At 40.9% G+C, this 16,337-nt stretch overlaps 1 non-coding gene across 1 annotated transcript; it reads right to left on the bottom strand.

The window, feature by feature from the left end:
• Positions 1-2,202: 2,202 nt before the first annotated feature.
• LOC112135307 (U6 spliceosomal RNA) lies at positions 2,203-2,307 on the bottom strand. The gene has a single exon (XR_002916608.1). It is a non-coding gene; the product is annotated as a U6 spliceosomal RNA (small nuclear RNA).
• Between the last annotated feature and the right edge of the window lie 14,030 nt (positions 2,308-16,337).

The raw sequence follows: 16,337 nt of genomic DNA, 5'->3' as shown, positions 1-16,337 counted from the left end.
TTATATATTAGAAAAATGCAAAAATATCCACAGAGAAAATAAAATTACAATCTGACACTCCAACGTGAATTGAGAAAAACATTATTATAACACAGTAAAAGTCAGACAAATACAGCACAACGTAGAAATATAAGATCTAAACAAGGACAGTTTGACAATAGGATTTGATGTCTGCACAATGTGGGAAGGTGAAATAAGGGCTGATGGTCTTAGAAAAAGTGTGGATAAAGGCAACATCATTTCAGGAATGAAGGCTGGACCTGAGAAGCTCAGGGAGGAGGTGAACCGTCACCACCACCACCAACCTCAGCCTTGCAGTAAGTCCTGGGGGCTGGGATGGGAATGGTGGATGGACCCAAACAGTAGGGATCCCAGACAACAGATACACAAGAAAGCAAGCTGGTGCAATGGACAACTAATTTAAGTTACTCAAAAAGACAACCAGTGCAGGGAAACAGAATAACGATTTAATGTAAAATTCAAAATATATTCTTAAGATAGGAGGCTTAAATCCACTTACTGAAAGAGCACACTATAGTCTACTGAGAATTGACCAAAATAAACATGACCATCGAGCTCATGGATGTATAAAGTAGAAAAATTGTGTGACAATTAAGAAAAAGGCCCTTGAGGAGCAGACAAAAAGCTTACATAGAATTTGAGGGAGGGAAAATACGTCTTTTGTCAATTGTTGACAACCACCTTTGATGACAACTGCACAGGTGCTTGTGGAAAGGAGGTTGCAGTGAGGATCTCATACACACGAAAGTACCTTTCCGCTCTAAAGGCCACGCCCATAGAGTGATCATCAAACAAGAAACTGAACATTGCTCTCGGGAATACCAAACATTGCTCGCAGGAATACCGAACTTTGCTCATAGGAATACCGAGCGTTGCAAACAAGAAAACCAAACGTTGCTCCCAGGAATACTGAATTTTGCTCCCAGGAATACCGAATGTTGCTCCCAGAAACACCGAAAGTTGCTCCCAGGAATACCGAATGTTGCTCCCAGAAATACCGAATGTTGCTCCCAGGAATACTGAACGTTGCTCCCAGGAATACTGAAGGTTGCTCCCAGGAATACCAAACATTGCTCACACAAGCCTTTTTGAGAAAATTGCTAGAGAAAGAACTGAAACCACCAAGTGAGGACAGGAGTTTTTAAGAAAATAAAATACTGCCAATGAGCACTAAATAGGCCTAAGGTCAGCCTCAAACAAAAGCAAAGGAGAAAATGAGTGGAATTTTGACCATTTCATTGTATTTTCCAGCAGTGCAATTAGGCAACAAAAATTGGGAGAAGAGGTAAAGAGAGATTTTTTAAGATGGGTTAGTTTATGTATTTCTTATTCTGAAAATAATTATTCTCATGCAGTAACAATACAATTACACAAAACACATCAGATACTGTACAATAATGTAAAATTATAATGATTTTAATAATAAATATCAATTCTTAAATCCTATATAAAATATGAGCAAACAGGACCCAACACTAAAGTAACAATACATCACAACCAAGTGAGATTTAGTCCAGCAGTGAAAAAATAGTGTGATGTTAATAAATTCCTCATATTAATAGAACTAAGAAGAAATATAGCATGATGCTGATCACGCAATTAATAACATTTAATGACTATACTTAGAGAAAGTACTCAACATAGAAGGCTGTGGATATAATAGAAATGGAATTAAATACATTTGTTTTACCCCCAAATAATATCATCAAGCTTTATGAATTAAAACTTAAAACATTTCTTCTAAAACCAGTATTATCATTATTTAATGAAATAAGAAAAGCAGACGAGAGAAAACATGATGTAGTAATTCCCATTTAATGGAATTTATCATGTAGAAATTCTTGCACGTGCACTGTGACAGTTCATTTTATGCATCAACTTGAAGGATATTTTTGAATGGGATTAGCATTTATTTATTTATTTATTTTATTTTTGCAGATCACTGCTAATTACATAGAAGCTACTAGCCAAAGCCAAAATCAATGAGGTTCATACAAATAAGAATCAAATGCCATATTCAAAGCTGTAAGAGGATATCCTCATGCCCAAGCGATGAAGGCTGGGGTGAGCACGTCTGAACATTTTATTTCAAATTGTTAAAGAGCTTTGGGGCCGCACAATGGTCCCTTGCATCCAGGAAGTCGAAGAGTTCCTACGCACAATCCTTCCCTTTGTGTGATGGAGAGATACAGGCTCATGGCAAATTTGCGTGTCGTCCTTGTGCAGGGGCCATGTTAATGTTCTTTGTGTTCTTTTGACCTTACTGCATATGCTGCTGAAGCCAACCCGAGATGAACGTTTAAATCAGTGAACGCTGAGTCAGCAGATCGCTCCACTAATGGGGGTGGGCCTCATCCTATCAGTTAAAATCTTTAATAGAACGACGAAGTCAGGCCTCCCCGGAGCAAGAAAACTTAACCAGCAGAAGGCCCTCAGAGGACACTGCAGCACTGGCTCACCTGCAGCCCACGCTGGACATTGCCGACCCCCCAGGCTTCACAATCACATGAGCCAATTCCTTGTCATCTCTGTCACCTATCTATCTACCTATCATCTACCTATCTACTACCTGTCTATTACTTAGCTTTCTATCTGCCCACCATCTATCCACCTGTCACCCACCCTATCATCCACTGATTATCCATCCTCTACCTATCTATTACCTGTATACCATTTAGCTTTCTATCTACCTACCATCTATCCACCCACCATCCATCTCTGTCATCCAATGATTATCTATCTATCTATCCATCTATCATCTACCTATCTACCACCTGTGTATCATTTAGCTTTCTATCTACCTATCATCTACCCTCCTGTCATCCATCTCTATCATCCATCAATCATCTATTTATCTATCTATCATCTATCTCTCTACTACCTGTATATTACTTACCTTTCTATCTACCTATCGTCTATCCACCTGCTATCTGTTTCTATCATCCATTGATTATCCATCTATTTTCTATCCTTCTTTCTATCTATCTATCTATCTATCTATCATGTATGTACTACCTATCATTTAGCTTTCTATCTACCTATCATCTATCCACCTGTCATCTATCTCTATCATCCATCAAACATATGTCTACCTGTCTATCCATCTATCTATCATCTATCTACTCCCTATTATTTAGCTTTCTACCTACCTATCATCTATACACCTGCCATCTATCTCTATCATCCTTTGATTATCCATCAATTTATCTATGTATCTATCTATGTATCTATGTATCTATCTATCTATCTTCTATCTATCTTTCTATCTATCTATCTATCCTCTATCTACTACCGGTCTATCATTTAGCTTTCTATCTTCCTATCATCTATCCACCTGTCATCTATCTATCAGTCATCTACCATCTATCATCTACATCTCTCTACCTGTCATCTATCTGTCCTCTATCTATTCACGTGCATTATTTTGGTTCTGTTTCTCAGAGAAATACAAATTAACACACATTAAATGGTAGATGTACAGGACTGCATATTGCTGGATTCTATTAGAAATAACCGGATGCCATCAGTGGGGGTCTGTATAGTCAGCCCCTGGCAAGCCCGGTGGCCCAGCCTGTGCAGCAGAGGCCCTGGGGTCCAGCAGGTACTGCTGCCTCCCTGTGCCTCTGTCTGTCTGGCTGTGCTGTGCTGTGCTGGAGGGGTTGGAGGAGGCCGGAGGCTCCCAGCACAAGCACCTGCTGGGGCTTTCTTCTAAACCTTGGAAGGCAGCTCCACCCAGGCACAGGCACATGGAGAGGTGGGGGACACATGGCCCCTTTCTGAAGGATAGCCCTCCATCAGGAGGGAACAGGACTCTGGGAAACATGGTCCAGCTCCTGACCTTTGGGGCCATAGCTGAGGTGCGTGCTGCTGGGTTTGCAGCGGGACACCTGGGGCTGGTTTCTAGGGTCTACACTGGCAATTGGCTCATACTGTGGAGTTTTAGTAACTTACCCCTTCCTGCCCTTCTCTCAGATCCCTCCCAGATACAGCCTGGGCGTCCAGTCTTGTCTGCAACTTTGCTTCCCTGAGAACCCACATAAGACATCATGGAATGATTTAAAAGGATTGGGGAGCTCTCTGTGTGAGGATGTGGATATATTTTTCAGTGAAAAAAAGAAATGCCCAACCCAGGACAAATGTGCTGTTTGAGAAGAAATGTATCCACTTACGCTGTTGTACTCTTCTGGAGCTGCTTGAGGAAACTTGGAAAGCGTGCGTAAGAAACTAACAGAGGAGTGGCTGGGCATGTTGGCTCACTACTGTAATCCCAGCACTTTGGGAGGCTAAGGCGGGCAGATCACATGACTTCAGGAGTTCGAGACCAGCCTGGCCAAGCTGGTGAAACCCTGTCTCTACTAAAAATACAAAAACTAGCCAGGCGTGGTGGCGCATGCCTGTAATTCCAGCTACTCATGAGGCTGAGGCTGGAGAATTGCTTGAACCCAGGAGGCGGAGGTTGCAGTGAACCAAAATTGCACCACTGCATTCCAGCCTGGGAGACAGAGTGAGGCTCCATCTCAAAAATGAAACAAACAAACAAAAAATTAACAGAGGACAGGGCACAGGGCTTGAGGGTGGTCATTTGCTCAGGCTGTGTAACCAAACACTGCAACATGGGGCACTCAAGCAACATGAATTTTTTCTTTCTAGGTTCTAGAGGCTGGAAGTCTAAAAGCAAGGTATCCCAGGGTGGGTCCTGGGTCCTGTTCCCTCCCCGACCTTTCGGGGCTTGCAGGCAGCGGTCTTCTGTCTGTCCCTCCACATGGGCTTCTTCCTCTGCAGCCGCCTGTGTTCTAATTTCCTGTTAATATAAGATACGGGTTGGTTATATTGGATTGGGACCCACCCATATTATTTCATTTTACCTTAATCACTGCTGTAAAGACCCTGTCTCCAAACACAGTCACATTCTGGGGCATGTTAGGACTTCAACGTATGAATTTTGGGGGGCACAATTCAGTCACAACAGTGGAGATGAAAATATGACTTCTAAATTCTTACCTTTTTATATTTTGATTTTTAAAGCATGTATGTATTTCTGGGTAAACTATTACACTGAGGAAATAATATTAACTTAGAAAAGGAATTATTGCATGCTATGTATGGAAAGCATGCTTCTCTTTCATCTACTTTATCTGTTTTCACATCTTTATCAGAAATTCTGAAAGCATAACACTATGGCTGAAAGTCATTCTGTTCGTTGAATTTCCCAGGTAGACAGCCTGACCTTGCCGTCCCCCGACCTCTCTTCCAGAGCCGTCATCCCAAACTGCCAGTGGCAGCCATTGTTGTGCTTCTGCCAGAGGCTTCTTCTAGCTGCAGGAAGTCACTGGGCTCAGAAGGGAGAACACACACAGTGTTTTAAGGATATCTCTCTTTAGTCCTCAGGATAACAGGGCAGGGGTTACTTGTGGCCTCTTGTCCTTACTTCCACTTCATTGCAATTCAGAGACCACAGAGTTCCCAAAATTATGAAACCCTTATGGGCAGAAAAGGGTTGCTATGTCAAGAAGGCTGATGAAGACTGATTATCATGCGGAAATTGGTTTCTTGCTACTTCGTAGGGACAGGAAGGAAATTCTGTGTCTGGAATTCAAGAGGTCCTCTAGGATCCTTGTGTTGGCTGCTTCACTCACGACGACCCCTGTAAACAGGTGATTGCAATGGCTGCTGTCTGACCCAGGCACCGTAACCAGAGCTTCACTCCTCCTGAGATATGCTGATCTTACTGACACCCCTGGCAAACAATAAAGACCAATGAACCTGCTGCTGGGGTTGAGGGACCTGGAGCAGCAGATAGGACTGAGGAGGAAAATGAATTGCAAGTATGGAGCCAGAGCCAGGGCCGTGGGAAGGATCATTTTTATTCTGTGAATCAGCCTCTTTCATTGTGTTTTTAACTAAAGTAATTGTAACTTTCTGCCTTTTTAAAGAATCAGTAGCAAGACAGATTGAATGTAATGTAGGGCAAGAGCCTCTCCACCTGCAGACCTCATTGCTCTGTGCATCTATTGGCTTCTACCCTCTGCACTGGGACCTGCAGTCCTGCCGGAGGGATCTCTCTGGCTGCAGAAATCCTTGGCCTGCCAAAAGTCCCAGAGAGATACAGCCCCAAGATGCAGCCCTCGCAAATGACAGATGGAACTTAATAGAAAATCACTTCCACTCCCTTGCTCCTACAGTAAGTCACGAGAGTCCTTACCTCTGGGGGTTATTAACCGAAGCGAGGGGCCATGCAGGAGCACCACAGGGCTCTGAAGCGACCTGTATCACGATCCAGATGGCGGCTGCTTGAGCAGACTCGTGGGGCACAATTCATCGAGCTCTACAATGAGTATTTTTGCAGTTTTCTGCGTGTATGTTATACTCAATCATTTTAAATTTTAAAATTATAGGTAGGATTCTAATTCATAATACAGAAATTGACTAAACCCAAAGACTAATCCCACAATGTACATATAGAATCCTGTGGAAATAAATGCATGGAAAATAAGGGGGCGCCTTTATAATATAAGGAGAAATAAAGTGGAAATTCAGTTCTGGCAGCAGGTGGTGGCTGGGACTCAGTGGAGGATGAGATTCAGGAGGAGAGAAGCAGATCGCTCCAAATCTGTTTTGAAAGATCTTCAATGGAGGGGTCCCTGATCCCGCTCAAGAACAATGGAGAAAGGTGGAAGAAATGTTAGTAGTCAGCAACCTAGGGCCATATCAGAATGTTCACTCACTGGCTGAAGAATGCCCACCAATGAAGGGAGTAGGGCTTCATGGTGAGAGGTCACTGGGCTGGGTAGGCCACAGTGTCATCCATCCTAGATGCAGAGTTCTTAAAAAGATGGCTGCCTTCTGAAGGCAACCCCAGTCACCTTCAGCAGAAACGTGGCTTTTGAGCTCCCTGTGGTCATTGCACACAGCAGTCGATGGCAGTTCTCAACAAACACTTTGTGCAGAGTAGATATTTATTGTTTTTTTTTCTTTTGAGCAGAGGAAATTTAATGCTTAATTTTTCACCAAACATATGCTTTAATTTTTAGTTCATTGCTGCCCAAAGGGCTTATTAAGGAAATCATTGTAGATTTAAACCATGTGACAAACAGCGGCACTGCTGGTTGGGAATATCAATGACTCCATAAACTCGTGATGGCAAGAGAAGCTGAGCTTCTTTTCACCCGTCTTTTAAATACAGCAAACCTATAATTTCCTGGTTTCCTGCAACTTGCTGGATGCATTTCATAGGCTTCATATGGACCAAGCATAAGTGTGACCAGCAGCAGCTCCAACAGTCACTGTAGGCAGGCAGTGTCTGACACCAGGTGTATTAGTCTGTTCTCACACTGCTAAGAAAGACATATGCGAGACTGGGTAATTTATAAAGGAAAGAGGTTTAATGGAGTCACAGTTCCACGTGGCTGGGAAGGTCTCACAGTCATGGCGGAAGGTGAATGAGGGGCAAAGTTACCCCTCACAAGGTAGCAGGCAAGAGAATATGTGCAGGGGAACTCCCATTTTTAAAACCATCAGATCTCATGAGACTTATTCACTATCACAAGAACAGCATGGGAACGACCCGCCTCCATGATTCAATTACCTTTTACTGGGTCCCTCCACAACACATGGGGATTATGAGAGCTACAGTTCAAGATGAGATTTGGGTGGGGACACAGCCAAACCAGATCACCAGGGACCTGACACACCCAGTGTCGCTTGCTCTTTCTCCCGTTACTGAGTGGTGAGTTGCTGCTCCTGGAGGTGTGGGGTTGGTTACACTGTGGGAAGCAAAACATTGGGGAAGGGAGGGAAGGACTACTAATGCCAATTTTCCAGATGCAGGCAGGTATAAGAGTAACGCCTCTCTTCTCAGGGGAAACTGGAACTAGCAAGTGGAAATCTACTACCTCTATCCTGCCTTATTTAAAACACCACTTGGTTAAATTTAATAATAATTTAAAAATGGAGCAAATCCAAAACCAGAAAAGATGTAAGGCAATAGGCAGAAATAAGGATGTATGGTTATCCTACATGTCCATCCATTTTTTAGGATTATGGAGATCGACAACAAGGACACAGAGTTATCCTATGTGTCTATCTATTATTTAAGGGTATGGAGATCAGTAACAGAGATACACGGTGATCCTACCTGTCCGCCTATTATTTAGGGTTATGGAGATTGGTAATGGGGATATAGGGTGATCCTACCTGTCCGTCTATTATTTAGGGTTAAGGAGATCGGTAATGGGGATATAGGGTGATCCTACATGTCCGTCTATTATTTAGGGTTATGGAGATCGGTAATGGGGATATAGGGTGATCCTACCTGTCCGCCTATTATTTAGGGTTATAGAGATTGGTAATGGGGATATAGGGTGATCCTACCTGTCCGTCTATTATTTAGGGTTATGGAGATCGGTAATGGGGATATAGGGTGATCCTACCTGTCCATTATTTAGGGTTATGGAGATCAGTAACAATGATATAGGGTTATCCTACCTGTCTGTCTATTATTTAGGGTTATGGAGATTGGTAATGGGGATATAGGGTGATCCTACCTGTCCGTCTATTATTTAGGGTTATGGAGATCAGTAACGGGGATATAGGGTGATCCTACCTGTCTGTCTATTATTTAGAGTTATGGAGATCACTAACTCAGGACTCATCAAGACATTGTGAAAAGAAAGTCCTCTTATAACAGAGCTAGTGAAAGACAGTGTGTGCATTTTTGGACTCTTTAAACATCTAAATGTTTCCATATATAAAAAGTGTGTGCATATAAAGTGTGTACACACATGCATGGTACAGTTCTAGTAATGAGATCATAATTATTGTTTGCTAACTTATCTAGGTTTCAGATTATGACAGCTTATGAACTTATGACATTTTAACTAAATTAACAAAACCATGAAAGGAGATCTGAAGAGAGACCCAGGAGGGCATGCCAGCTCTATATTCTGCTTGCCCTACTGCTGCCTCTTACAGTCTCTCATGCGGAAAGAGTCCTACTCCAAAAAAATTTCCATATGTGACTTTATGGAAATAAATCTTGCTTCTCAAGGAAAAAGATAAACTACTTCATTTCTTTTATGAAGTTGCATGTTTAGCAAAATGCTTTTTCACAGTGAGCAGTCAATAAACACTTCCCCCAGTGAGCTGTGTGGCTTCTCCCAGCTGATGAAGGCCTACTCATAGCTCCCTTTCCTATTCTAGAGCTACTCAGAGATCAGAAAGAGAATCTCATATGTAAATGAAGCATTAGCTTTAAAAAGTCAGGGATTAAAATACATTTAACTAGTTGCTTTGCTAAATTTCAAAACCTTAAAGCTATCTGTTCCTTGTGAAAATAAAAGAAGAAACAGATTAGTAGAAAATAGATTACTTTAATATGTCTTACTTTAAGATGCTGAAATTACCATCAGTTCGTAATAACTGTAAATGACAGAAAACGTCACATACATTTATAATTTTTAGCTTGCTTTGAGATCAAAACTTCATTATTCTTTTTTTTTTTTTTTTTTTTTTTTTTTTGAGATGGGGTCTTGCTCTGTCGCCCAGGCTGGAGTGCAGTGGCATGATCTCAGCTCACTACAACTTCCATCTCCTGGGTTCAAGCAATTCTCCTGCCTCAGCCTCCTGAGTAACGGATTACAGACACCCGCCATCATGCCTGCATAATTTTTATATTTTTGTAGAGATGGGGCTTCACCATGTTGGCCAGGCTGGTCTTAAATTCCTGATCTCAGGTGATCTGACCTTCCTGGCCTCCCAAAGTGCTAGGATTACAGGCATGAGCCACCACAACCAGCCAAAAATTCCTTATTTTTAAATGTCTCATAGACCATACATAAAATATTAAGGACAAAATTCTTTTCAAAAAGTTAAAATGATTGGAGTTACTGTTACTACTATTACAATTTAATGAAACTATTAATGATATTAATATGAGATATAAAATTTTTAATGTCTAGAAATGGCTTAGGGCAATGTTCATATATTTATTTCCTATGATGTTTTATGTTTTTCATTATTAAGGTTTACAATGATGATTGGAAATTGTTATTTACTTTAAGAAAATTTTAGAGTTAACAAAACATTACCCCAGAATATGTACTTCGTGAGTAAATTGCAATTTTTAAAAAAAATATATATGAGCTATATGCATGTATGTGTGTATTCTATTGTTTCTTCTTTACATCTAAAACTAATTATATCAATTTAATGTTGTAAATTTTCTTCCTATCAATGTAGAAAGCCAAGAAAATGTACAGTACTAGTGACTTTTTTCTCAGTGTTGCTATAAAAAATAAATTATCCTGAAATCTCACTGATGCAAACACAAGATATAATTGCTTAAATGGACCAAATAAGAGAGAAATATGAGAAGAACCTTATTTCAAAATGAACCTAATCCTCAGTAAAAGCAAAATACAAAACTAAACCTCCATAGTAATTAAAAAATTTGTTTTGACCAATGATTATACATTTTAATTTAAAGAGTTTGGAGTTCTTGCATTGTAGGTATACATAAAGGCTATACACTCCAAGACTTATTGTTTCCAATATTCACTTATTGAAAAATTCTCAAAAAAGATAATAATTTCTAGCAATAGGTGGAAAGAAAGGGGTCTGGCTTTTATTTTATTTATTTTTTTTTTTTTTAGAGAGAGTCTGACTCTGTCACCCAGGCTGGAGTGCAGTGGCACAATCTCTGCTCACTGCAAGCTGTGCTTCCCGGGTTCACACCATTCTCCTGCCTCAGCCTCCTGAGTAGCTGGGACTACAGGTGCATGCCACCACGCCCAGCTAATTCTTTTGTATTTTGTAGAGATGGGGTTTCACCATGTTAGCTGGGATGGTCTCGAGCTCCTGACCTCGTGGTCCGCCCATCTTGGCCTCCCAAAGCACTGGGATTACAGGCGTGAGCCACCTCGCCCAGCCTGGCTTATATCTTTTAATCATTTTAGTGACACCTCAAGAGAAGACATTCACTATATGTCCAGTCTCCATTAAATGCCATTTTCAAAATAAAAGCAAACCCTTGCTTATCTTCTGTGTTATAAAATTGCGTGTGGCTGATACAAAAAGCAAACAAAAGACATTCCTAAAGCAAAACCGAACAGAAATAAAAGAAAACATAACAGAAAAAAACCCCACAAATCCTAGCTGCAGACCAGGTAGGAACGCTGCATAACAAGTCATGGAGATGGATGGTTAGTGAACACATAATTCAAGGGAGCTTTATTTTTCCCATGGGAAATGATTTGGGCCAAATGCACCAGATTCCAGCCAACCGTCCCCAGATTCTATCATTTTCCTAACAGCACCTGGCCTGGAATTGGCTGCTACAGCCAAAGATTATAACTCTAAAACAGAAACAATTTCTACAAGGACAAAACAAGCATCCAAAGGGTGGGGAGATTGGTTGTTTAAAAAGATTTTAATAATACTTCTCCAGCTCTTCACATAATTGTAGCCTTACTATCCATGCCCCTATAGTTAAACAAATGTCGCATTTGTAAAAGGAGGCTTTCTAAAGCCCAGTGGGGCATTTTATCATCCCTAATGTAGCACCACGATCACGCCTATTCCTCATTACTGTTCATACACACAGAAAAGCTATGTTGCACCAGAACTGAAGGTGTCATACAGAGCAAATGACATTAATAATCACCTGATAAAGTTTTCCCAAATAGTAGAGGATTGTATACTTTATAAACTGCACCTCCTAAAATTGAGTTACAGACCACATATGTCCAACCAAATGAAATGTCATAGATAATGTATCTGTATTAACAGTTCAATCTTTAACTTTGTAGTTTGCTCAACTATGTATAAATTTCTAAAGGACACACAGATTTTAAATAATAAAATAATTTCACTCACTCGAATAATTGCAAGTATATCTTGTATTTCCTCTTTCCCTCTATTTCCCCAAACTGCAATTAATGAAATTTTAAAAAATCACTGTGTGTAAGAATGCCAGAGAAACACTATGAACCATCAAACCAAGGGTATGTAATCTCAATATGGGGAGGACGGTAGAGATGCTGACAACACGTTCAGTCTTAGAACTGGAAACCCTATGCCCTGTGATATGGTTTGGATCTGTGTCTCCATCCAAATCTCATGTTGAATTGTAATCCCCAGTGCTAGAGATGGGACTTCGTGGGAGGTGATTGGCTCACAGGGGTGGTTTCTAATGGTTTAGCACCATCCCCCTAGTACTATCTCATTCTCACAATTTGTCATGAGATCTGGTTGTTTAAAATGTGTGGCACGTTCCCCATTGCTGTCTCTCTCCTGCTGGCCATGTGAAGATGTGTTTGGTTCCCTTTTGCAGTCCGCCATGATTGTAAGTTTCCTGAGACCTTTCCTGCCATGGCTTCTGTGTGGTCTGTGGAGCTGTGAGTCAATTAAACCTCGTTTCTTCATAAATTACCAAGTCTCAGGTAGTTCTTTGTAGCAATGTGAAAACAAACTAATTCACCCTGCCATAAATATTCTCCTGGGAACACAGAATGAAAACACTCCAAATTTCATTGCTTCAACAATGCACTGGTAAACCTAAGGAAATCGTCATCAAAGGAACAGACCATAGAGCACAAGCACCTTGGGAGGGCTCCACAGTCTCCTATCCTAACACACTTGCCCATTTCAACATTTTCAGAATGGGAAAAAATGTCTTTAGGGCACAGTTAATATCCTTGTCAAAGACTGAGAAAGTCTGTCAAGATGGTGCATGTCCTATGTAAGATGAGAATTTGTGAGACAGAAATTGTATGTTTGATGAGTTGAATTCCGAGTCTCCTTTTATCATATTTTGTGCAGAACATTCATTAAATGCAAGAAAATCATCAAATCCCTAGGTTTGGGACACAAACATTAACAAAAGGCACCATCTGTTCCTGAAGGAACTAGTGGGATGGCTTAGTCAAGAAGTGGGATGTCTGCTACAGTGACAAAAATCCCCATGTCTCAGTGGACTCATGACAGAGGTGTATTTCCCTGTCATGGTGCATGTCCATGTGGGTTGATGGAGACATTTCGCTCATTAAGGACACTTAGGGACCCTGGCTGGGGACCATCTCAAGGCATGTTTTCCATTGTCCAGCAGGAGAAAAAAAAGAAAAATGGAAGATCTTCCCTAGCACTTGAAGTGACCCTTTGGAAAAAACATCTCTTATGCTTGCTCACATTTAATTGGCAAAGCAAGTCACATGGCTGCACCCAACTTCGGAGGTGGCAGAGTAGACGTAAAGTTGTCAGCAACCTAAACAAGAAAGAGATGCCAACATTGGTTTCTAAGTCAACTGCAGAGGGCTCTCCCCTCCCCTATCCTCCTCCCTTTCTCTCCCCTCCCCTGCCCTCCTCCATTCCTCTGCCCTCCCCTCCTTCTCTCCTTCTCCATCTCCTACTTCCCTTTCAAGCTACAAAGAAGACCACTTTTAAAAGCCAAAATATAAAATTAGAATGTAAATAGAGAAACTGAAATCATTTGTAATAAAACAGACAGTGTCCTGGACACAGACGCCCTCTCCTTAGCCGAGTCTATCCTGAGGGCAAGGTTTACTGAGTGCATGCCCTTACTGTTTTCTCCAGCTGTGATTGTGAAATCTGAATCTGAAAAGAAAACACATCCAAGTACTTAGCCGTAAAAGATTATTTCAGGGACCGCCTGTAAATATTTCTTGCTATTGATTGGATTCTGTAATCCATTTATTTGGGGAGCTGATTTTGGCATCACTCTCATTTTTGTCACTCCTATTCAGGAAGGCTCTGTGGCCACGGCTGCCCCATCATTGCTGTGCTCACCACGCCCTCTGCAAGGCTATATGTCCCACAAGCACCACTGTGTGCCCTGACCAGGTCTTTCAGAACCAGGTTCTCGTTCATGTTCAAAACCTCCATTTACTATCTGATAAGAGTATAAAAACTGTTTTTATTTGAATCTGCAATGGCTGTGCAAAACCGCTTAACTATGTTTAGAATATGTGGTTATGGTTTAAGACAATCTAACCCTGTAAATGTTCAAGACTACGGGTCTCACTAAGTCATTTACTCAGATGCAGACTGTGGGAGGTTAATTAGCAATAAACTGATGGCATCCCATGCCTCCACTGGGAAAGAGGAAAGTGTCAGAGATGAAGAGCTGTTTTTTTTTCAAACTCTTAGAGGAAAAACAATTTTGAAAAATTTGAGTCCTAGAAAAGAGAAGAGTGCTCAGCAGAAAATAATTTCTCTAAGAGCCAAAAATTGAACCTGTGACATCCAGAGTTCTGTTTCTTAGTAACAGTGACTAGGAAGGTTGTGCTGGTGTTATGTGTCAATATGGGTACTCTTTCAAAAACCACTAAGAATAAAATGAGCTAGAAGCAAGTTAGATTCACTTGAGTAAGATTGAAAGGATATAATGCATTTTTTGTTAATGAAGATCTTGGGGGAGAAAGTGGAAAAGAATGGAAAGGAGGTTGAGCGTGTGTCCTGTAAGTATAAATACTGACGCCAGAGTTACAGGTGTGCGTATGGGAGCCAAATTCTGCAAGACCCAAAACCAGAATGCGGGCAAGATAGAACATAAGAGGATGTAATGGACTCATGTTAAAAAATAACAGGTAATAAGTAAATGCCAGTGATAGGATAATAAATGTGTATAGATGGCAAGCTAGGAGGAGATGTTGCCGTAGAAACAGAACTTAAGAAAAGAAAGGGTTGGTAACTCCTCTTGAAAATGGTAGAGTGATTAGGCTGGAAAGGGTGCAGGTCACTAACACAGCCATCTTCATTTCACCACGCATATTTCCTGCACCTCCCGTTAGCGGCACCATCCTCCCACACAGATGCGGTCACAGGAGGAAGAACAAACAACAACATAAAATAGAAGAAGAGAAGAAAAGGAAGACCATGGCACACAGATGATGCAAGGAGAGAGAAAAATTTATCCTGAAACAACCTAACTTTATGTCTGTAACTTAACAACTGCTACCTAATTTTTAGTAGAATAGTAATTTTATTTTATTTTTTTAAGTGGCATAAACCCACTGTAGATATTCAAGCAAGACAAATAATAGAAGCAAGACACAATACATTATCCTCAATTTTAACACCAGAATTTTTATTCAGTAATTTTTATTAGGTAATTATTAATCAAGCAAATCTCACTGTGTGTCTGTCTGTGTGTCTGTGTGTGTGTGTGTTTGCGTGCTTGAGTTTGTGTAAATCAAAATTTAAAGTCAGGTAGATAAATGATGTGAGAGACAAAGGAAGAGCCATTCTTCAATAATTAAAGGAATTGGAGTCTACATGGTATTTTGATATTTGATTTTAATTTTACTCGAATTCTGTATTATGACAAAAATTATCTTAAACTGAAAGCATAATTGAACTTTAAGGAAATGTTTCTTCCTAACAGGATATTTCCTAAGTTACCAATCTCAGGATAGAAGGAAGTGTAAGGAAAAACATAAAGATTATGGCCGGGCTTGGTGGGTAACTGTAATCCCAAAACTTTGAAAGACCAAGGCAGGCAGGTTACTTGAGCCCAGGAGTTCAAGGCCAGGTTGGGCAACAAAGGGAGATTTTGTCCGTACAAAAAATTTAAAAATTAGCCTGATGTTGTGGTGCGCACCTGTAGTCCGAGCTACTTAGGAGGCTGAGGTGAGAGAATGGCTTGAGCCCAGGAGGTTGAGGCTGTAATGAGCCGAGATCACGCTGCTGCACTCCAGCCTGGGTGACACGGCAAGACTCTGTCTCAAAAAAAAAGAGAAAAATTAAAAATTAAAAAAGAAGTGTGAATTATATACATTGTAGTTATCGTTTTCTCTACATATATGATTGTCGTAAGGGAAATTCAGGACATTGAGCCCCTAAATCTTTCTCCCCTTCTTTGTAATTCCTGAATTCTTGGTTCTATTATTTTGTTTCCACTGCTGACAGGTATGATATCTCTGTTATTTCTGTGACCAAAATGCCCTTAATTATCCAGGACAGCTTTATGTTTACGTGCTCAGTATTCATCTCTTTATCACAGTTTCTCCAATCCAAACTTGAGTTTTTCACTGCGTTTAATTGGCTGGGGTTTGTCATTGGGTTGGAGCTTCTGATGGAATCAGTGCGCCTTTGCCTGTGATTCTTTGTGGTTGAGAGTGGCTGCCTGCTTTGCTGAAACTTTGAACCTGGATGAAAACCCACCTGGATGCAATATCCCTGCACAATCATGTTTATTCCTCAGAATTACATGGGGGCTGATCGTGTCTTCTGGCATGGACTGCTGCTGGGAAACGTCGGACCTAAACCAACCCACCCTCTCACATGCCAACACCACAGCTTAA

This window comes from Pongo abelii, chromosome 8 (genome assembly GCF_028885655.2).
Source record: "Pongo abelii isolate AG06213 chromosome 8, NHGRI_mPonAbe1-v2.0_pri, whole genome shotgun sequence".
Classification (NCBI taxonomy): domain Eukaryota; kingdom Metazoa; phylum Chordata; class Mammalia; order Primates; family Hominidae; genus Pongo; species Pongo abelii.
The sequence above is the reverse complement of the archived record's forward strand: the minus strand, read 5'-3'. Positions and strand labels throughout refer to the sequence as shown.